Consider the following 21,172-nt stretch of genomic DNA (forward strand, 5'->3'; position numbering starts at 1 on the left):
TTCTAGCACAATAAACTAAGTGAAATCAATAAAATATTGACTCATCAATGAGTTAAACGATGCAAGCTCTATCCGTAGAAAAGAAAACTTAAACTATTGATAATAAAAGCATATGAATAAAATAAGAATTTCGATATAAGAGAGTTTCAAAAGGATTACATCGTTTCGCAACAACAAAGGGTTTAGTTCACCATTGACATGGTGAAACTAGATGGAATTAATGGAAAGAATGAAAGAATAAACCCTAGTGTCAACACCAAATTTCGTCCGGGTGACTAAATAATAGGACTTGTTTTTATTTTTGTTATTTTATTTTTCATTTTGTTTTACTATTTGGTATTTGATTTAGCTTTCTTTATTATTATTTAATTTGATTTTATTCTTTATATTCATTTTAAAAAAAAAGGGACAAAAAAAAAAGAAAAAGAAAAGAAAAGGAAAAAAGGAAAAGAAAAAGGTAAAAGAAAAAAAAAAGAAAAAAAGAAGAGAAAAAAAAAACGAAAAAGAAAAAACAAAAGGAAATAAGGAAGAAGGAAAAAAAGAAAAAAAAGGGGGTGCACGTGAATAAAATGGGAGAGGTGCTGCACGTGGTGAATTGGATTTGAGTTTCTTGGAAAAATGCCCATAAGCAATTAATATTAATGCATGACAGATCACTTTAAAATATTTTTGAAATTTTGTTTTATTTGGTAATAATTTGAATCAACATTACGAAAATAATTACAAGCAATAATTAAAAATAATATACTGATTGCTGCATTCAGTTTATTCCTAAAAAGAAAAATATGAATTCCTTGTAAATGGACAATTTTCTGACAATTATTTATTTTTCTTCAATCAAGACCATTTCTTTTCCTATTTTGCTAATTGACAATTAATTCGCCATTAAGGCAAGATTACAATAATATTACAAATGTGCGTATATAAATATGCACCTTGTAAACAAGAAAGGAGAGAGAAAAAAAAAAATCAAATTTTAGGAAGAGAACATAAGGGAACAGGAAAAAAGGAGGCAATTGCTACACTCATTTTAACTTTTGAATGCGGTACAGAGGTGAAAACACCGACCACTTGCAGCTTGCCGGTTTGGAGGAAAAGGAGGCCTAAGGTTTGGGTCAAATAGATCTCGTGCCACCCTGCACTTCATTGCCGCACCCTATTCTTTGTGGGCTTGGACTAGGCACGCTCCTGGTTCGTTATCTTTGTTTGTTTGAATTTTATTTTATGCTTTTGTTTTCTATCTTAATCTTATTTTCTTTTTACTACAACTGATCCTGTATCATAACCTCATCCACTTTATTTTATTTGGCTTTTGTTTACTGTGTTCCAACATTCACTGCACACGATCACTTCCCTACCAAAATACTCAATAAAAATAGAAAAATGTAAAAGAAAAAAAGAAGATAAAATCATAAAGATCGTTTTAGATTCCCGACGTCATCTTTGTTTGCAAATAAATACATAAAAGTTTTGAATTGTTAGTGTTTTATTATATAAGTTACAAGATTATAAAAAATAACAGGCTTAGTGTTTTTTTTAGTTATTTAATAACTACAATATAATTTTAATTTGTTTCAATTTAGATTTTTTTTAAACGTAAGTAGTGTTTTTACTCTATATTTTATAATTTTAAATACTTATGCAAAACAAACATGGTATATAACATCACTTTTATTTTATATTGAATCCTTTCGTAATTACTGTTACTATTTTCATAATATACATGTAAATATAATTTTCATATTACGAAAATCACAAAAATTGAAAGATAAACAGTATAAGTTATGTACAAAATTAAAATAATAAAATATTAAATGTTTTAAGTGTTTAAGCACGTGTGTGATCGCACACATCGTCCTCGTCTAAGATCTTTTCTATCTTGGAAAATTAACAAAAAATTATTTCAAAAGGTTTAAGCACACGTGCGACCATGCTGTCTGCCTTGTGCTAAAAACCTTTTTCTTCTTCTTTCAAAAAAATCAACAAAAAAAAATTATTTTAAAAGGTTTAAGCACACGTGCGACCATTCTGTCTGCCTTGTGCTAAAAACTGTTTTTCTTCTTCTTTCCAAAAAATTAGCAAAAATTTATTTCAAAAGGTTTAAGCACACATGCGACCATTCTGTCTGTCTTGTGCTAAAATCCTTTTTCTTCTTCTTCTTCTTTCAAAAAGTCAACAAAAAATTATTTTAAAAGGTTTAAGCATACGTACGACCATTATGTCTGCCTTGTGCTAAAAACCTTCATCTTCTTCTTTCAAAAAATTAACAAAAAAATTATTTTAAAAGGTTTAAGCACATGTGCGACCATTCTGTCTACTTTGTGCTAAAAACCTTTTTCTTCTCCTTCTTTAAAAAAAAATGAACAAAAATTTATTTTAAAAGGTTTAAGCGCACGTGCGACCATTCTGTCTGCATTGTGCTGAAAACCTTTTCTCTTTCCTTTATAAAAAATACAAAAAGATATAAAAATCTTCAAAAACTAAAAACATCTTCCAACGAACAATATTTCAGTTAGAACTACGTAACCCTGATTTCTCATATTGAGAATACGTAGGAGCAAGGCCACTCCTTGTCAGACACAAAAAAAAAAACAAAAAATATTTTGTTTTCTTTAGAGTTTTATTTTTTAGGAGGAATTAAACATTTTGCAAACCACATCAAATTCGCGTATTTAATTAAAAGTACTGCCTTAGGGCAGGCGTTGTGGGGTGCTAACACCTTCCCCACACGTAACTGACTTCCGAAACCAGAATCCGGTATTCATAGACTAAGCCTTATCCTTTTTATGGTTTTTTCCATAGTTTTCCAGAATAAACTATGGTGGCGACTCCAAAACTTTTTCCAAATCGTTTTCTTTTTGGATTGTTGTCCCGTCGCGATTCCGGTTGCAACACCTAAAATTTGTTAATTTGAGCTCCCGCATCCAAAAACCGCCTCCAAGGAGTTTAGAAAGTCTTCTGACGTCTCTCTCTGCCAAAATATAACCCTAAGATGCATTCTGGGTCTATTTATAATACAGAAAAATAACAGAATTTCGGCCCAGGCCCATAATTTAGACGCTCAACGCCCATTTCACCGCTCAACGGTAGGCTTTAGTATCGCAGGACGCTCATTGGTCACGCTCAGGCATAAAACAGTTGCTAATTCGCAATAGCCAGCGTTCAACGGTGGATTCTGGCGCTTAGCGGTGGGCGATTCTTCTTTTCTCCCCTCAGCGTCGCCACTCAAGCGTAAAATAGTGGCATCCTCCACGAGGCTGGCGCTCAGCGCTGGAAATGGCGCTGAGTGGTGGACGTGACTCCTCCTATGCATCTTTTCTCATCCTTTCTTGAGTCTAAGTCCTTCCTTCTTCACTTCCATCACTCAATTCTCATCAAATCCTGTCAAAACAATGTAAAACCAAGCATAATATCTCTAAAACCACTTTTGACTCTCTTGTGACCAAACTAAAGTGTTTTTCATGATTCTAAGCTCATTCTAAGTCATAAAGGGTGTGTTTTGATATAAATTTCAAGTATAAAAATAACAGTTTTTAGACCATTATCAATTATTCATGCATTATTCACAGAAGCTTAAGGCAATTGATCCTCCTATTCCTATGTCTAGGTAATATTGCTATCAAGAGAATTCCCTCATGTCTAGACTTAACTATACGTGTCCATATAGAAAGAATCACAGATTATGCATTTGAATAACGTCTTAAACAAAACATTAGTTAGAACGAAAGAAAAACTCAAACTATTGATAAACAAAAGTATATGAATAAAATAAGAAATTCAATATAAGAGACTTTCAAAGGATTACATCGTTCCCCAACAACAAAGGAGTTTAGTTCACCATAATCATGGTGAAACTAGATGAATTGAATGGAAAGAATGAAAAAGATAACCCTAGAATTGTAAGATTGGAGCTTCCGCATCCAAAATCCGCCTCTAAGGTGTGAAAACCGTGTTTCTGCATCCTTTCTGCCAAAAGATACTTGCTCTGGTTCGTGCGCTTCTATTTAAAGCACAAAAAAATAACTGAAAATAAGCCCAGACCCATAAGTACATTGCCCGACTGTGGGTGCGATTCTTGATCCACCCCTCAGCGCTTCCGCTTGAGCGTCCTCCAGAGAATTCCTTGAAGAGTCCACCACCCGGTGGTGGATAACGCCGCCCAACGGTGGCTGATTCTGTCTTCACCCCTTGGCGGTGCCTTTTAAGCTCGTGGCAGTGTATTCATAGAAGGTCACACCGCCGGGTGGTGGTTTCACTGCCCGACGGTGGCTACGATTACTCTTTACTTCATTTTTCCACCTTCTTTTGCATTCAACACTTCTCTTCCTTCACTTCATTCATCAAACTCTTGATAAAACCTGTCAAAACAAGGGAAACCAAGCATAAAACCCAGAAAACCCACTTTGACTCTCTTTCCCTCTAACTTAAGCAATTTGAATGACTTCAAGCTAAATCTAAGTCATAAAGGGTGTGTTTTGATGTAAATTTTAAATATGAAAATAATGGTTTTTAGACCGTTATCAATGGGGGATCTCATTTTTGTAACTCTTAGCTTGTGAAGGTACTTAAACACTATGGGGTGAGACATAAGGTGGTTGGACCTTATCATCTGCAAACAAATGGTCAGGCTAAAGTTTCCAACAGGGAGATAAAAAGGATTCTAGAGAAAACAATTGCTTCATCAAGGAAGGATTGGTCACATAAACTTGATGATGCTTTCTGGGCATACAGGACGACTATGAAGACTGCCATGGGTTTATCACCTTTTTAGTTGGTGTATGGGAAAACATGTCCCTTGCTAGTGGAGATGGAGCATAAAGCTTTGTGAGGTTTGAAATTTTTGAATTTTGATCCCCATGAAACTTAGAGTAAGCGCAGAAGGCAGATGCTGGAGCTTGGAGAGATGTGATTGCATGCATATGACTCATCTAGGAGTTATAAAGAAAAGGTAAAATTCTATCATGACAGGAAGTTGATAAAGAGGGTTTTCAATCCAGGGCAGCAGATGTTATTGTTCAATTCAAGGTTGAAGCTATTTCTTGGGAAGCTGAAGTCAAAATGGTCAGGGCCTTTCATAATAAAGAATGTAAATCCTCATGGAGTAGTTGAATTGATGGATCCAGCTGCTAGTGATCCATAGAAAAGTTGGGTGGTGAATGGCCAAAGACTCAAGCACTACCTGGGAGGAGAAGCGGAACACCTTTCCACGATGATGAAGTTGGTGGATTCGTAAGGTTATTAGGTCAGGCTCATGACGTTAAACAAGCGCTTGCTGGGAGGCAACCCAGGATTTTTCTTATCTTTTGTTTTTTTTTTTTTGTTTAGTAGAGTAGGATTTGCTTCTATTGAGTAGTATAGGATTAATGTACTTGGTCTTAAACTTTTCTTATATGATGGTTTGACTGTTTGATGTGCATGAGATAAGTTGCTTGATGATGCTTGATTTTGAATGATGATTGAGATTGCCATATGCTGATATCTAGGTGGAGTGTTCACCAGCTATGTGAACAAAAGCATGATGATATTATGATTGTGATTATGATGCTAAGCAGGGTGTGTTATTAAAATATGTGGAATGTTGAGAGAGCTTATATGTGAGGTTTTGAGCTCTAGAGTTTTGATGATGTGATTGCTATTTGCTTGAAAGCATGAATGGTTTTGCCTAAGTTTCTACGATTAATTGAATTGCATGTATATGTCATATGATGAAGGCCATTTTTGAATAAGCCCTTTCTTAGCCAATGAAAAATTTCGTCCCATAAAAGGAACCATGTGTTCTACCCTTTTGAACCTATGCCTTAAACAATATGTAAAATCCTTTTTGAAAAATCTTTACCTTGAGTGGTATTGATAAAGGTTCAAGTTTGGGGTTGTTGGGAGAATTGAAATTGAAAGAAAGATAAACATTGAGCTAATTTGTTGAGCAAATCATGAAAAAATGAAAAAAGATAGAAAAGAAGAGAGAAAATATGGAATAAAAAGATAGGAAAGCTCAATGTAAAGAGAAGCGAAAGTTGGGAATAAGTGAAATTGGTAAAAAAAAGAGTTTGTGCTTGAACCATTGATGCTTGAATAACTCTCTTATTAACTCAAGGACTTTGTGATATAGAAAAACCAATTTTTCTTGTTAGCCCAACCACATTATAAGCCTTGAAAAAGTCCTTGTGATGATATGTGTGTGTGATGATGATTGATTGTGGTAAATGAAAGGCAATTTTGTTTTATGTGCCATGTGGATAGTAGAGGGAAGGAGTGAACCTTTTGAAACACTTGAATGATTGAGTGAAACACCTTGTCTGGTGAGGAATGATTCCATGAATTCATTATTTTATTTGTGCTTAGTTGATTGATCATTCATGAGAATAACATCTATTTGAGATTATGTGATTGGGTGAACATTGTGATGAGTTGATATGAAGCATGTGTGCATGATTAAATTCTATTGATGAGCTGAATTGAGTGGTGACTTATCTTGAAATATTAGTTTTGGAATGAGTTGAACCATTGTGATGATTTGTGGAAGACTAAGTTGTATTTTGTTTGCTTGAGGACAAGCAAAGTTCTAAGTTTGGGGTTGTGATAATAGTTCAAAAACCGTTATTTTCATACTTAAATTTGACATTAAACACATCCTTTATGAGTTAGAATTTTCTTGAAATCATGCAATTTGCATAAGTTAGAGAATAAGAAAATCAAAGTTGGTCTTCTTGGTTTTATGTTTGTTTTCCCTTGTTTTGGTAGGTTTTATTTGGAATTGAATGAAGGAAGTTGAAGAAGAGAAGAGTTGGACTCAAGAGAAGGTGGAAAAGTGAAGAAAAGAAGAGTTGCAGCCACTGCTCAATGTTATCCCAGCGTTGAGCGCCAGGCATGTAGAGGGATTCTCTACTAGATGCTCAAGCGCCACCGTTGAGGGGTGAATTGGAGTGTCGACCTCACCGCCGGACGGTGAAGCCATTGCGGAGCGGTGGACTCTTCAGAGAAGTCTCTGCCCAATTCTTAAGCACCAACATTAAGGGGTGATATCAAATGTCGCACCCACCATCGGGCGGTGAGCCACCGTTGGGTGGTGTACTATTGGGCCTGGGCTAGTTTCTGCTTCGATTTAAGGAATTATAAATAGATTTGGATGACCTAGATGGTCTATCTTTTGGCAGAAAGGACGCAAAAACACACTTATTCACTCCTTGGAGGCGGATTTTGGATGCAGAAGCTCCAATTTATCAAATCACTCGGGTGCCTCCCAGCAAGCGCTCTTTTAACATCATTAGCTTGACCCAATAAAGCTCAAGTTCTATCTTCAATGTTGGTGTCCTTCTTTTTTTTCATCACACCAACTCACCAACTGCTTTCTATACACCTTTTTGACTCGTCTTGAATTTGGAGCTTCAAATTCCAGCACTCCGTTCTCTTTAAAATCTTTCACAACCCACAACTTGTTCTTGAATCTTACGGGTAAGCCAAGTTTGAATTGTGCATCCACTAAGTCATAGTGAACTGTCCTTCCTTTGTCATCTTTTTCTTCTTCCCTAACCTGTGTCAAGAAACAATTTTTACCTTTGATGACCGACTTGGCAACTTTATGGCTACTCATTTGTGCATCCTTACATGCAGTTCTATGACTAGTCTTCTTTTCTTGAATCTGCCGCTCTGCTTTGAAGACATTAAAGATCACCTCCTCATCTCGGTCTTTAAGCATTATCGTCCCCATCCACATTGATGATTACCTTGGCCATTTTCATGAACGGTTTTCCAAGAATAATTGGGATCTTCTCATCCTCCTTCATCTCCATCACCACAAAGTCAACCAGGAATTCAAGTTTCTCTACTCGAACCACAATATCCTCAGCCACACCATAGGGTTTCTTAGGGGATCCATCCGCCATTAGCAAAGAAATCTTTGTCGGCTTTATGTTAAGACTCCAGTAAGTGTATTGAATCGTATCAAGTGATATAAATGGTAAAACCAAGTATCGTTTTCCCTAGAGACTCATTGGCCTAGACAGTCGTGTGATTTGTTGATTATTTAAGCTTGAGAACAAAAATAAGGTTTAGAATGAAAATTTGAAAATAAACATGAATGCAGTTGTTGATTAACTGACCAAAAGAATACGCAGGTGAATGATATATGCATGAATTATGTTGTTGGAGTTTCCGGCTTTATCCTATCAACTCCTTCATTAATGTCAATGGCACTTTCTAATTTGCCCTAAACCCGATGTCTCGGTGAAGGGAGCCTACTCCAAATTACTAGTTTACAATGTCTTGTCTCCCTAGGAATTAATCATGCATTACATTCGCACTGAAGCTTAAAGGCAATTGGTCCTCCTATCCCTATGTCTAGGTAATATTGCTTCCGAGAGAATTTCCCCAAGGCAATTGGTCCTCCTATCCCCATATTAATAAAATCAATGATCATGCAATTGAATGAGTTAAACAAAGCATGAATAGAGTGTAGAGGAAAAAACCTAACAAGTAATGAAGTAAAGCATATATTATAAAGAATCAATTCAATACAGGAGAGTTTAAAAGGATTATATCATTTCCCAAACAACAATAGAGGTTTACTTCACCATAGACATGGTAAAACTAGATGAAAATAATGAAAAGAATAAAAGATAGAACCCTAGAATTTGTAGATTGGAGCTTCCGCATCCAAAATCCGCCTCCGAGGGGTGAAAAGAGTGTTTTTGTGTCTCCTTCTGCCAAAAGATACCCTCTTTGGGTCGTGCAAATCAATATATAGTTCGTAAAAATCAACAAAAATTGGCCTAGGCCCACGTCGTCAATGCTCAACATTAAAATGGCACTAAGTAGTAGGCGCGACACTCAAAATGACGCTCAGTGGTGGCGCCCAGGTGTGAGACAGGAAGCTTTGACGCTCAACGGTGGCACTTAGGCACGAGACAGTGGAAATTGCCGCTCAGCACCCCAGATGACACTCAGCGCTGCCTGCAGTTCTTCTAAATGTTACTTTTCCAGCTTCTCTTGACTCCAACTCCTTGCTACTTCAACTTCTTCATCAAAATCATCTTAATTCCTGTCAAAACAAGGAAAACCAAGCGTAAAATCAATAATACCACCTTCAACTCTCTTATTCTCACAACTAAAGAAAAATCACGATTTCAAGCTAGTTTCTAAGTCATAAAGGGTTTTTTTAGTATCAAAGTTAACTATAAAAATAACGGTATTTCAACCGTTATCAAACATATGCACTTTTGGCTAGACTGGAGGCAATAAGAATTCTTCTTGCTATAGCTTCTGTGATGAAATTCAAGCTATACCAAATGGATGTCAAGAGTGCATTCCTAAATGGATATATTAAAGAGAAAGTTTATGTGGAACAACTATCAGGACTTGAGGATTTTGAACATCCAGACTATGTTTTCAAGCTCAAAAAGGCTTTGTATAGGCTGAAGCAAGCGCCAAGATCATGGTATGAGAGCTTAAGTGAATTTTCAATAAAGAAGGGATTCTCTAGGGGTAAATTTGAATCAACTCTCTTCATTAAAAATTCAAATAAAGATAAACTATATGTTCAAATTTATGTTGATAACATTATCTTTGGATCAACTAATCCTACTTTGTGCGAAGAAATTTCCAAGACTATTCAGGATGAGTTTGAGATGTACATGATGGGAGAGCTTACTTATTTTCTTGGACTTCAAGTCAAGCAAGCTAAAAATGGAATTTTTATTCATCAGTCCAAGTACTGTACTGATCTGTTGAAGAAATTCAAAATGTTGGACTGTAAGGAGGCTACAACTCCTATGGCAACAAACTGCTACTTGGATCTTGATGAAGCTGGTAAGGACGTTAATCAAAAGATGTAATAGGTATGATCGGATCTCTATTATATTGATAACGGTTGAAAATACCGTAATTTGTGATGTAATTTTGATATTAAATGCACCCTTTTTAAATTAGAAACTTGCTTTAACTCATGATTTTGCTTTAGTTTTGTGAATAAGAGATTTGAGGTTATACTTGATGATTTTATCACTAAATTCCCTTGATTTTGTAGGCTATTGGAATGAATTGACAGAAGAGTCAAAATATCAAATGGTTAGAGTGCAAAAAAGTCAACCAGAGTGTAGAAAAGTCAACCAGAGTGCAGAAAAGTCAACCAAAGTGCAGAAAAGTTACGCTGAGCGGAAAAGGGGCGCTGAGTGCCATTTTTAGTGCCAATTTTCGTCTATTTCGTGCCTGAGCGCCACCGTTGAGCGTCGTTTGAGTGTCGCACCTATTGTTGAGCGTCATTTTGGAGTTGAGTGTCGACGACGCGAGTTGTGGGCCAGTTTTCTGCTATTCTTATGATCTGTTTAGGGCCTGAACCTGTTTTCTATTATTTTTCTGCCTTATTTAAAGACCTGGACATCTTAGGGTCTGTATCTTTTGATGGCTTAAGCATTGAAACACGTTTTTCACCCCTTTGGGGGCAGATTTGGGGATGTGAGAGCTCTCCTCTTCTCCTTCTAGGGTTTTATCTCTTCCATTCCATTGTACACCTAGTTCTTTCATAACGATGGAGAACTAATCTTATTTTTTGTTGGGGAATGATGTAACCTCTAAATTCTCTTGTATTTGAATTGATTCTTGTTATTGATATATGCTTCTTTCATTAATTGTTAGAGATATTCTTCTTTGATCAAATGCTTGTGATGTTTTATTCATGTATGACATAAATCTTATGATTTGTAAGTATCAAGAGATTTCGTACTCCTAGGTTTGGACGATTTGGGGATGTGACAACTCTCCTCTTCTTTCCCTAGGATTATTATTGAGAGATATCTTACGAATCACGATATGGGGAATTCTCCCCAAAGCAATATAACCTAGACATAGGAATAGGAGGGTCGATTGCCTTTAAGCTTTTGTGCGAATGTAATGCATAATTAATTGCTAGGGAGACAAGACATTGTAAACTAGTAATTAAAGATAAACTTTTTTCACCGAGACATCAGGTTTAAAGTTAATTAGAAAGTGACATTAACATTAATGAAGAACATGAATTTGTTTATGCATGAGGGGTAATCAGGTGAAATCTAAACCCTAACAACATATTCATATCATATTATCAACATCATCCATTCACTTTTGTGTTTAGCCTCAATTGATCAATTTGCATCCATATTTACTTTTATCGTTTTGCATTCAAAAACCCCAAAATATTGTTCTTATAGTCTTAATTGGTTAAGCAAAAGCACAACTGTTTAGTGTCATGAGTCTCTTTGGAAAACGATACTTGGTCTTACCATTTTATGTTACTTGATATGATTCGGTACACTTGTCGGAGTCTTAACATATATCTAACTACCAATAGACCTGACATAATGCCTAGTGTATGTCTTTGTGCTAGATTTCGGTCTTCACCTAAAGAATGACACCTAACTTCTGTAAAAAGAATTTTGAAATATCTTAAAGGAACCAAAAGTCATGGACTGTGGTATCCAAATGGTACAAATATTTTTCTTGAAGGTTATAGTGATTCTGACTTTAGGGGCTATAAGCTAGATAGAAAGAGCACTAGTGACACTTGTCATCTACTTGGATCTTCTCTAGTATCTTAGCATTCAAAGAAACAGGCTTGTGTGGCATTATCTACCACAAAAGCTAAATACATAGCTTGGCATCAATAGCTCTCCTCGGCCTCTCAAAGGGTGGAACTGAAGTGTCCACTCTTGCTTGCTGACACAAGTATGTAATTAGGGACAAATGTCCCAGTGGCGTCCTACTGCTCACAGTGTTGGCGCAGCTCAAAATATCACTGGTAATGATCTTACCAACGTTCACGTCCATCTGCCTCAACATACAGTAGATAACCAAGATCCGATGTAAAGTGATATCGGAAACATGAGAGCATGGCTGGATGTTGGCATGAGTAAATGCCATCCAATATTTAGCTAGGGGAGTTAAATTTGCCCTAAGGATGTTCACCGGTGCTCCATTAGGATTTCTCTGAAAATACCTCCTAGGGATGCACATCACTCTCTCAATATCCTCATAATCCCTGGCCTCCCCCAGTATTGCAGCATACCTGAACTGCTCTCCTGACCACTCTGTCCCTAGAAAAGCGTTGATGGTGTCAGGATCATAGCTGATCAAGTGTCCACGTACATAGCTCATGTACCTCCCTACAGACACTCCTCTTCTCGGCAAAGCATTGGCATAAAACTCCTTCATCAACTCAATATTGGTTGGTACTGGATAAGTCGTTAGTCTCTCCCAACCTCGCCTTTCAATCTCTATACCAAACTTTGGAGCTAAATCAAGAATGTACATGGCTTTTCTCTCCATCAGCAATCGCCTCTCTTGGACTATAGCAAAATGTTCCTCATGCTTCCTTGAAAGGAACCTTGAAGAATAGTATCTTCTAGGTCTCTTTGGTTCCTTCCTTTTGTTGCCCATTGTCTTAACTCTTCTTGAGGTAGACATTCCTGCATAAATCAATTTCATCCAACAAAATTCACAGTAACATCATTAGAGGTTAGTGCATCATCAAATCATATAATTCTTTGAGGAAAAACAGGGCTCCTCAACTTACAAACATCCAAAAATTTCAACATTTAGGCAAAACAGCTGCAGACCGCTCAGCGTCAAAAGCTACCGCCCAGGCGGTTTGCCTCAAGTCGCGCCACCGCTCAGCGGTGGAAGCTAGGGTTTTTCAAAATCTTTGCCTATTTGATCCTAATCTCCACTTTTTTGCTAAAATCATCAATCCAGACCAAAATCATGCAATTCAATCGGTTCAAACAGTTCCTATTTTATCAATTCATGCATAGAAATCAAAAGCCCTAATTTATCATGTTCCTAAACTTGTTCTTCAACAAATCCCAAAATAGAAACCTTAAATAATGAATTTGCATACTTACTTGAGTGAAGATTATGAATGCTTGCAGAAAAATTGCTTAATTGATGATGTATGTCCTCTCCAATGCATATCCCTCAACCAAAAACCCCAAACTTTGACAAAGTAATGGTGGAAAATTGAATTTTTGGTGAGTGGGTGAATGAGAAAGTGAGGAATTCTCTCTAAAATGCTCTTGAAAGTGAAAGAAGAGTGCTAGGGCTTAGGGAGACCGCTCAGGCGAAATGCAAAGAAGGGTTTCAAAGTGAAAAACTTGGAAAACCACTCAGCTTTTAAGAAAAGCCGAGACCATCAACGCCGCAAAGAAGGGTTTCACTTCTTCTTCTTTTGCTTTCTTTTGAGTAATCTTTCCTTCTAGCACTTAATTTCAACCTTCAATTTTTCAAATATATGTTTTTCCCCTCTCAGATGCAATCATTAACATGTAATGCACTTAACACAGGATTAATAAACAAACAATCAACTGGGTTGCCTTCCAGGTAGCGCTTGTTTAACGTCACGAGCCTGACCTAAACCTGTTTAGCACTCATCAGTAAGTGCTTCTCCTTCCAACACCCTTCAGTAGGTGTACTTACCTTGTATCCTTCAGTAGATACATAAAAGATTTAGCATCCCTCAGTAGATGCTACCCAAAAAGTGTTCAAAATTACAAAATCAAATGCCCTAAAACTACAAATGTTTATACAAAGTGGGATTTAGAAAAAATCAATTCATTCCATCCTGGTTGGGATCTTCATCAACCCAACTCATCAATTGCTTTCTATCCACTTTCTTTATGGCTTTTGTGAATGGTTTCCTGATTTCCAACTTGCCATCTTCTCGACTCTTAATAACAAGCCACTTCTTATTCTTGAGTCTCACTTGTGCTCCTATTGGAAGTGGTGTGTATTCAGTGTGGATAGTGCCCCTTTTGTCAACCTCCTCATCTTTAGGTACCTGCAAAACATTACAACTATTAGAATTAGTAGCTGTTTTGTTGTCCTTTAGTGCAACTTCTCTTCTTGACTTCTTATGTCTGGCCCTCTTTTTACTTCTAGTACTTTTCTCTTTAGAGCCAGTATAAAAGAGTACATTCTCTTTATCTCTCATCATGATCCTTGCATCATGGACACTGATAGACATCTTGGATGTGGCCGTGAAAGGTCTTCCAAGAATTATTGGAATTCTTTCCGCATCTTCCATGCTCATGATGATAAAATCAGCTAAGAATTCTAACTGCTCCACCNGAACAACTACATTTTCCACCATACCAAATGGTGTTTTAACTGAACCATTCGCCATTGTCACTGTGAGATTAGATGGCTTTAACGTTAGCCTTCCAATTTTCTTAAACAAACGCATGGGCATCATGTTAATGCTAGATCTAGAATCTATCATTACTTCTCCTATATCAACCTCATTGATCATACATGCCAAATTCAAGCAACCTGGATCTTTTACTTTAAGCGGATAATTCCTTGGAGGTTGAACCTCAAATTCCTACTCATCATCATCTTCATCTAAATCTATCATATCTCCAAGATAAAATTTCATTCTTGTAGGAATCTGTTTGATAATTGAAAGCATAATAGTCATTTGATTATAAATTTCTCTGTTCTGCTCATTATGACTATCTCGTGCTTCCTCTTCTTCTTCTCCTCCACTGCTGTTGCTACTCTCAACGACTTCACCTTCCTCCTTTAGATCACTACTTCCAATCTCTACAACTTCCTTGTCAGCTCTTCCTTCATCACTTGTCACCACAACTTTGCATTCTTCTTTAGGGTTAACATCAGTATTAGCCATAAACTGGTTTTTTTTCAGTGGTTTCTACTCTATTTAACAGTTGTCCAATTTGCATTTCTAGTGACCTAACAGTAGCTTGATCACTGGTGCGATTTGAATCATAGACTTTTATGAATTCGTCAAATCTTTTACTCATATTTTGGACAAACTTTGTCAAATGTGAAACCTGCTGCCACATAGTTAAAGGTTGTTGCTGCCTGAAGCCTTCTTGTTGCCCTGATGGGTTATTATGCTGTTGGCCAATACTTGGATGATTCTTCTAACCCTCGCTAGGATTGCCTTGATTGAAATTCCCTTGTCTAAACTGGTATTGGTTCCCCATATAGTTAGCTTCCTGTTGCATCTCCTCAGGTATAGCACATTGACCATTAATATGGTCACCACCACAAAGATCACATAACTGTTGTGCTTGAGAGACAATACGAAGCTCCTTTGGAAGTTGTGAAAGGACCTTTGTCAATGTATCTAGCTTTTGGGTCAAAAGATGATTTTGAGCTAGCATTGCATCATTTGTAGGTAAGTGCAAGACTTCTCTCTGTTGTGTCGGTACACCCCTTTCACTATACGCTTCTTGACCATTAGCTGCCATTCTCTCTATCAAATCATAGGCTTCATCCTCAGTCTTCTGTTTGATATCACCTCTAGCTGAGGCGTCCAACATCATCTTAGACTGCATATTCAGTCCACCAAGGTAGGCAAGAACAATGGTTGTCTTGTCAAATCCATGAACTGGTGTTTTTCTGAGTAATCCTTTGAATCGCTCCCATGCTTGACTTAGAGTTTCTTCCATACCTTGCTTGAATGATGAGATCTCCAGTTTTCCCTGAGTAACTTTAGACTGTGGAAAATATTTGTTGACAAATGTTCTAGCCACAACTTCCCATGTTGTAAATGTTCCTTCAGGAAAGGAATTGAGCCACGTCTTAGCATTGCCTTCCAATGAGAACGGGAACAAACTAAGCCTTACTCTTTCATCCGATACACCTGCCATCTTTACTGTGTTGCATATTTCACTAAATGCTGTCAAATGGTCATAGGGATTCTCATTTGACAGGCCATGAAACTGTTTGCTCTACACCAGGTGTATAAGTGCTGGATTCATCACATTTTGGTCGTTTGATCTGTAGGCATAACTATGCTGCTAAAATGAAAAGGGCCAACCGTATCTGACTGGACTGCAAGAATGCGTCTTGGAGGAGTTCTTTTAGCCATCACCTCTGTTCTTCTATCTGGTGAAGGTGATAGTAATATGTCAGGTGAAGGAAACAAATCCCTAGATGGGCGTCTGACTCTCCTTCTCCCTCTTGCTTCGCTTAAGCCTTCAAGAAGAGGTTGCGTATTTTTCTTGCTTCTAGTATGTCTAGTCTCCTGTTGCATGCACAAGAAACATAAACCCTAGTAGCACTTTTTTATATTTTTTTAAAAAAACAAAGTAAAAAGATAAAAAGATATATACAATCAAGTCAAACTTAATCAGTTTACACTACTAGATAAGTTAAACAACGAGTCCTCGGCAACGGCGCCAAAAACGTGTTAAGTCCCTGACAAGTGTACCAGATCGTTATCAAGTAATAGAAACGGGTAAGTCCGAGTATCGTTTTCCCAAAGGACTCTTAGGCCTTAACTTTCATGTAACCTAATCGCGTAAGACTTGAGAAGAGAATAAATTTGATAGTTATATGCAAAGAACAAAAATAAACATGCAATGCAATTGATTCAATTGGTTTTGAGAAACTATGGATGAATAGTGTTGTTGGGGTTTACAATTTCATCTTATCCACTCTCATATATCTACTCGTCTAATTTACTTCACTTACTTATCTAATTGCCATGCACACTTTCTTATTTACCCTTAACCCAATCCCTTGGTCAAAAGAGCATATTATTAATTACCGGCTTGCTATCCCTAACCTCCACTAGTAACCAATAATGCAATGCGATCGGAAGCAAATACAATTGACCGTCCAACCCCTATCCCTAGGCGATATTGGCATAATCAAGGAATTTCCCACCAGTTCATGACATTACCGTACGTCCCTATATCGATAAAGACAAACTTCTTTTACTGAATGAGTTAAACAATAAAAGCATTGAGCACAAATGAGAACCCAACAATTGATAAACAAGTATATGACAAGCATATGAAATAAATAAGAATTTGAATTTATGAGAGTTTCAAAAGATTACATTGTTTCCCAACAATAAAGGGTTTAGTTCACCGTAATCATGGTGAAACTAGATGAAAATAATGAAAGAATGGAAGAAATAACCCTAAACTTGGTTGAATGGAGCCTAAGCATCCAAGGAACCTCCTCCAAGGTGTGGAATAGCTCTGGACGTTTCTCTCTGCCAAAAGAATCCTTTTCTAATTCGCACTAGGGCTATATATAAGCACAAAAAGATACCAGATAGATTACAGAAAGATTTACAGAATCTAACTAAAACAACAAACAACCGCCCAGGCGCCTAAATTCACCGCTCAACGGTTTGCCTCTTGCCGCTTTGACCTCTCAGCGGTCAGTTTTGCCGTTGAGCGGTTTCCCTCTAATCGCTCTTAGCGCTCAACGGACTATTCTGGCGCTCGTCGGCTTGCTTGACCTTTCTTTTCATCATTTTTCTCCTTCTTTCATGGGTCTAAGTCCACCTTACTTCACTTCCATCTTTAATTCATCTAAAAGCCCTGCAAAACAATGCAAAACTAGCATACTATCGCTAAAACCAACTTTTGACTCTCACAAGACACAACTAAGTGTTTTACTTGATTTAAAGCTCATTTTAAGCCATAAAGGGTATGTTTTACTATCAAATTTAAGCCTGAAAATAACGGTTTTTAGACCGTTATCAATATACATTTTGCTCTGATATGTTCTGATATGAAATTATATGTTTTTGCTCTGAATAAAAAATGATAATATTTCAACATTTGCTCTGATACAAATTGATATGAGAATTTTGTGATTGATAATATGAATTGATTTGTACAACATGGTTGTTTATTAATCATGGTTTTGCATCATCAAAAATGGGGGAGATTGTTGATAGCGGGAACACTGGTTTAGCCAAACTAACAATCTCAAAGAGCTTCTAGTTTTTGATGATGACAACACATTATTAATAACACATGTGTTTATATGTGTTACATGTTCATAACTTTCATGTTTATGATTAAATGAGAACATGTTGGTGTTGTTTCTGTTAGAGCATGCAAATCACTGTGTTGAACTTTAATTGTGTGGCAAAACAACAGTTTTAAGTCGACTTCATTATGAAGTAAGTAGATTAAAACTCGTGGCTTTGCATAAACTTTTTCAAAGTGTGCTGTGAGTGTTTTTAGAAAGAAAGTTTTTCAAAACTGCATTGAACTGTTACAAAGTCGACTACATGCGTAAGCTACTCGACTTAGTTAGTCATGTTTTAAAATTTTGTTAGTGCTTGTCATGTCTAACAGCTATATTTTTATTATGATTGACCAAGCATTAATTGTGAGTCAACTGCATTAAATGTGTAATCAATTAAGTTGGTTTGACTGTTACTAACTGTTATAACTGTCTGAGTATAATCGACTCTATTAGTAGCAAAGTCGAGTTAGGAGCGTCAGTTTTATGGAAAACTATATATAGACACGAATTTGAATTCTGTAGAGACTTTTGTGATTCTAACGAGTTAATTGATTTCTTTTCAGATTTGTGATCTCTTATAGAATTTGAAAGAGCTCCAAGAATTCATCAAGAAGACCATGGTGTTCATCTTTGGTGATTGCTTGACGAGTAAGATTTTGTGTGCTCCTTACTGTCTGATCAACCTGAACTTGTGGTGTTTACTTCGTGATCAGTTTCTCTCAATCTTGTGAAGATTGTGGCTACCCTGTTGTGACTACGGGAAGAGGGTGTGCGACGTTCTGGACTTTGAGGATTGTTCAAAGGATTAAAGACTACAGGAGATGGGACATCTTGCTGCTGTTCTTTAAATTGTATATGCCTATATTTTGGTTAGAGGGTTAGAGAGGTGTTTTATATTTTGACATGGAGGCCGCTATAGAAGCGTTGTCTTAAAAACCTTGATCATTATAGTGCATTCAATTCCTGGGATTGGAAGGACACTAGATGTAAGCTGTTTGGCCGAACCAGTGTAAAAACCTATGTTTGAATTCTCTATCCTTGCACTTTTATTTTCAAAGTTGACTTCACTTTTAACGTAGTCAACTATTTCCACTCCATTTGAAAAATTTGATTTTGTGCTTTTCGAGAAAGTTTTGAAAGATTATCCTTTTACGAAAAAGATTTTTAAAAAGACTCTGATTTTGTGTTTCACCAAATCACCCCCCTCTTGGTGTTGAAACTAAGTCATTCGATTTTCAACACACAACAATGCCCTAAACAGTTCGCACAATTTTTCAACAAAATCTAACTTTGGAAAAAAAATCTAACACTCACATTTAAAACATTTTCCACATTTTGATGTGTGCATAAAATGTTACAGAGGAATGGCACAACACAGAGCTTAAATTACGAGATTACGAATGCATACCTAACTACCAAAGATCAATGCTTCCAAATTTCAACTGGACATCACTGATGTTTTTCCCAATCTTCCTGATTTCGCTACCAAACCACACAAGAACTTTGATTCTAAGCACCCTTAATTTAATATCGAAAACAAAAACCCTAATATCTGTAATTACAATTTCAAAGTGATTGAATCCACCTCACTGTGCCTGAAGGGAACCCACGTGGGCAGTTAAATGCCAACTCATTTGTCTTGCGCACACTTGGACTATCTGTTGTTAACGATTTAAACGCCGTTTGCAAAAAGGATTAAATTGAACAAAAATACATTCTTTAGGATAATATTGAACATAAAAATAATTGGGACCAAATCAAACACACTTGACGAAAATATAGACCATCAGAGATATTAAGCCTTTAATAAATTAAAATAATTATTATCATTAAATTACTTAATTATAATTAATAATTGAGACTTAATTTATCAATAATTTAAGTTACTAATACATATTTTCATTATTCAAATAACTTAATATAAAAAGATTAATCTTTTAAATATTTTATTATTATTTTAAAGAAAAGTGATTTAGTTAAAAATACCAATTTAACTTTGCCAAATTGTGGTGAGCTTATGAATAAAACTACGAGACCTATTATCCCATGACAAAAAAAAAAAAATGTAACAAAATCACCCATAAAAGTTTCAGTTAGAATGACAACAAAACAGGTGAATGTTTGACTATACATGTCCTAACCCTTTATGTAAAATCTCATACCTTGTTTTCATCTAGATATCTTATATATATAAAATGTGACTTGTTACTATTTCTTTCGAGTAATGCATACGAACAGTCGCATTATGTTCAAATGGAAAATGATATTTTAACACCAATTTTTTGACATCATCTGTATACGTGTCAAAATGTAGTTGGACAATTTCAAATTGAAAAAAAAAAAAACTTTGGTTTTTCTCTTCTAAATATGTCCTTGTTTCAGCTTTTTTAATTTGAAATCGTCCAATCACATTTTGACACGTGTACAGTGTCAAAATGATATCAAAAATTAGTGTTAAAATATCATTTTCCATGTTCAAATATCAATAAAAAAAGTTTTTTACAAGAAAATTCATATAAAGGTGATGTAATTGAAGTATGATTCAATTGTGTATTCATCTTATTTTTTATAGTCTATCCCTAATTATTATTTTTAATTTTTTTATGATATTCTTCACAGAGTTAAAACATTTAAATATATATTATTTTGATGTATGATTTTTTTATTACTGTTTTTTTGTGAAACCTTTCTTAGTTAATTTATAAAGGATGTGTTAGAATGAGTATGTGAATGCATATGCATTATGGAATCCTAAATGCATCTTTATCATTCGATTATATAAAGTCTTATATTCTTCAATTACTTTCTTGAATTGATTAATATATTGTTTTTTTATTAGTAGCTTAAATATTTAAACTAAAATCAATATTGTGAGAAGGATCAAATTCAACAAATTTAAACATTACTAAATTTTTTAAAAATAAATTGTGCTATAGATATTTACATTTTAACCTCAGAAAAATATTTCAATATTATTTGTAATATATGGATTATTGTATTAAGAAATGTTTCAAGTATTAATGATAATAAAATATTTTGTTGTTAAACATTACAAGTAGAGCTTTTATTTCTTTCTCTTTTTAATATGTAAAAAACAAATAAGAATAGAAAAGTATTAGAATATCAAAATAAAGAAAGATTGAATGTTATTTTACTAGAAGACTTTTCTAATATATTTTATTAATTTTGTTGCCTGATTTAATGCGAAACAAATTGTGAAGCTTGAATTCTCAGTAATTAAAAATCCTTAAGTATCGATAGTTTTAGAAAGGAGAAAATAATTGAATTCCAAGAATTAGTATAAATTTATTAAATCTATATTTTGTTATGGTAGTCAATATTCTTTGAGTTCCGAAGGATCTATGTTTCAATGTTACAAAAATTTATTGCTTTGTTCGTAGTA

This window comes from Vigna radiata, unplaced genomic scaffold, assembly GCF_000741045.1.
Source record: "Vigna radiata var. radiata cultivar VC1973A unplaced genomic scaffold, Vradiata_ver6 scaffold_91, whole genome shotgun sequence".
In the NCBI taxonomy this organism is placed as follows: Eukaryota; Viridiplantae; Streptophyta; class Magnoliopsida; order Fabales; family Fabaceae; genus Vigna; species Vigna radiata.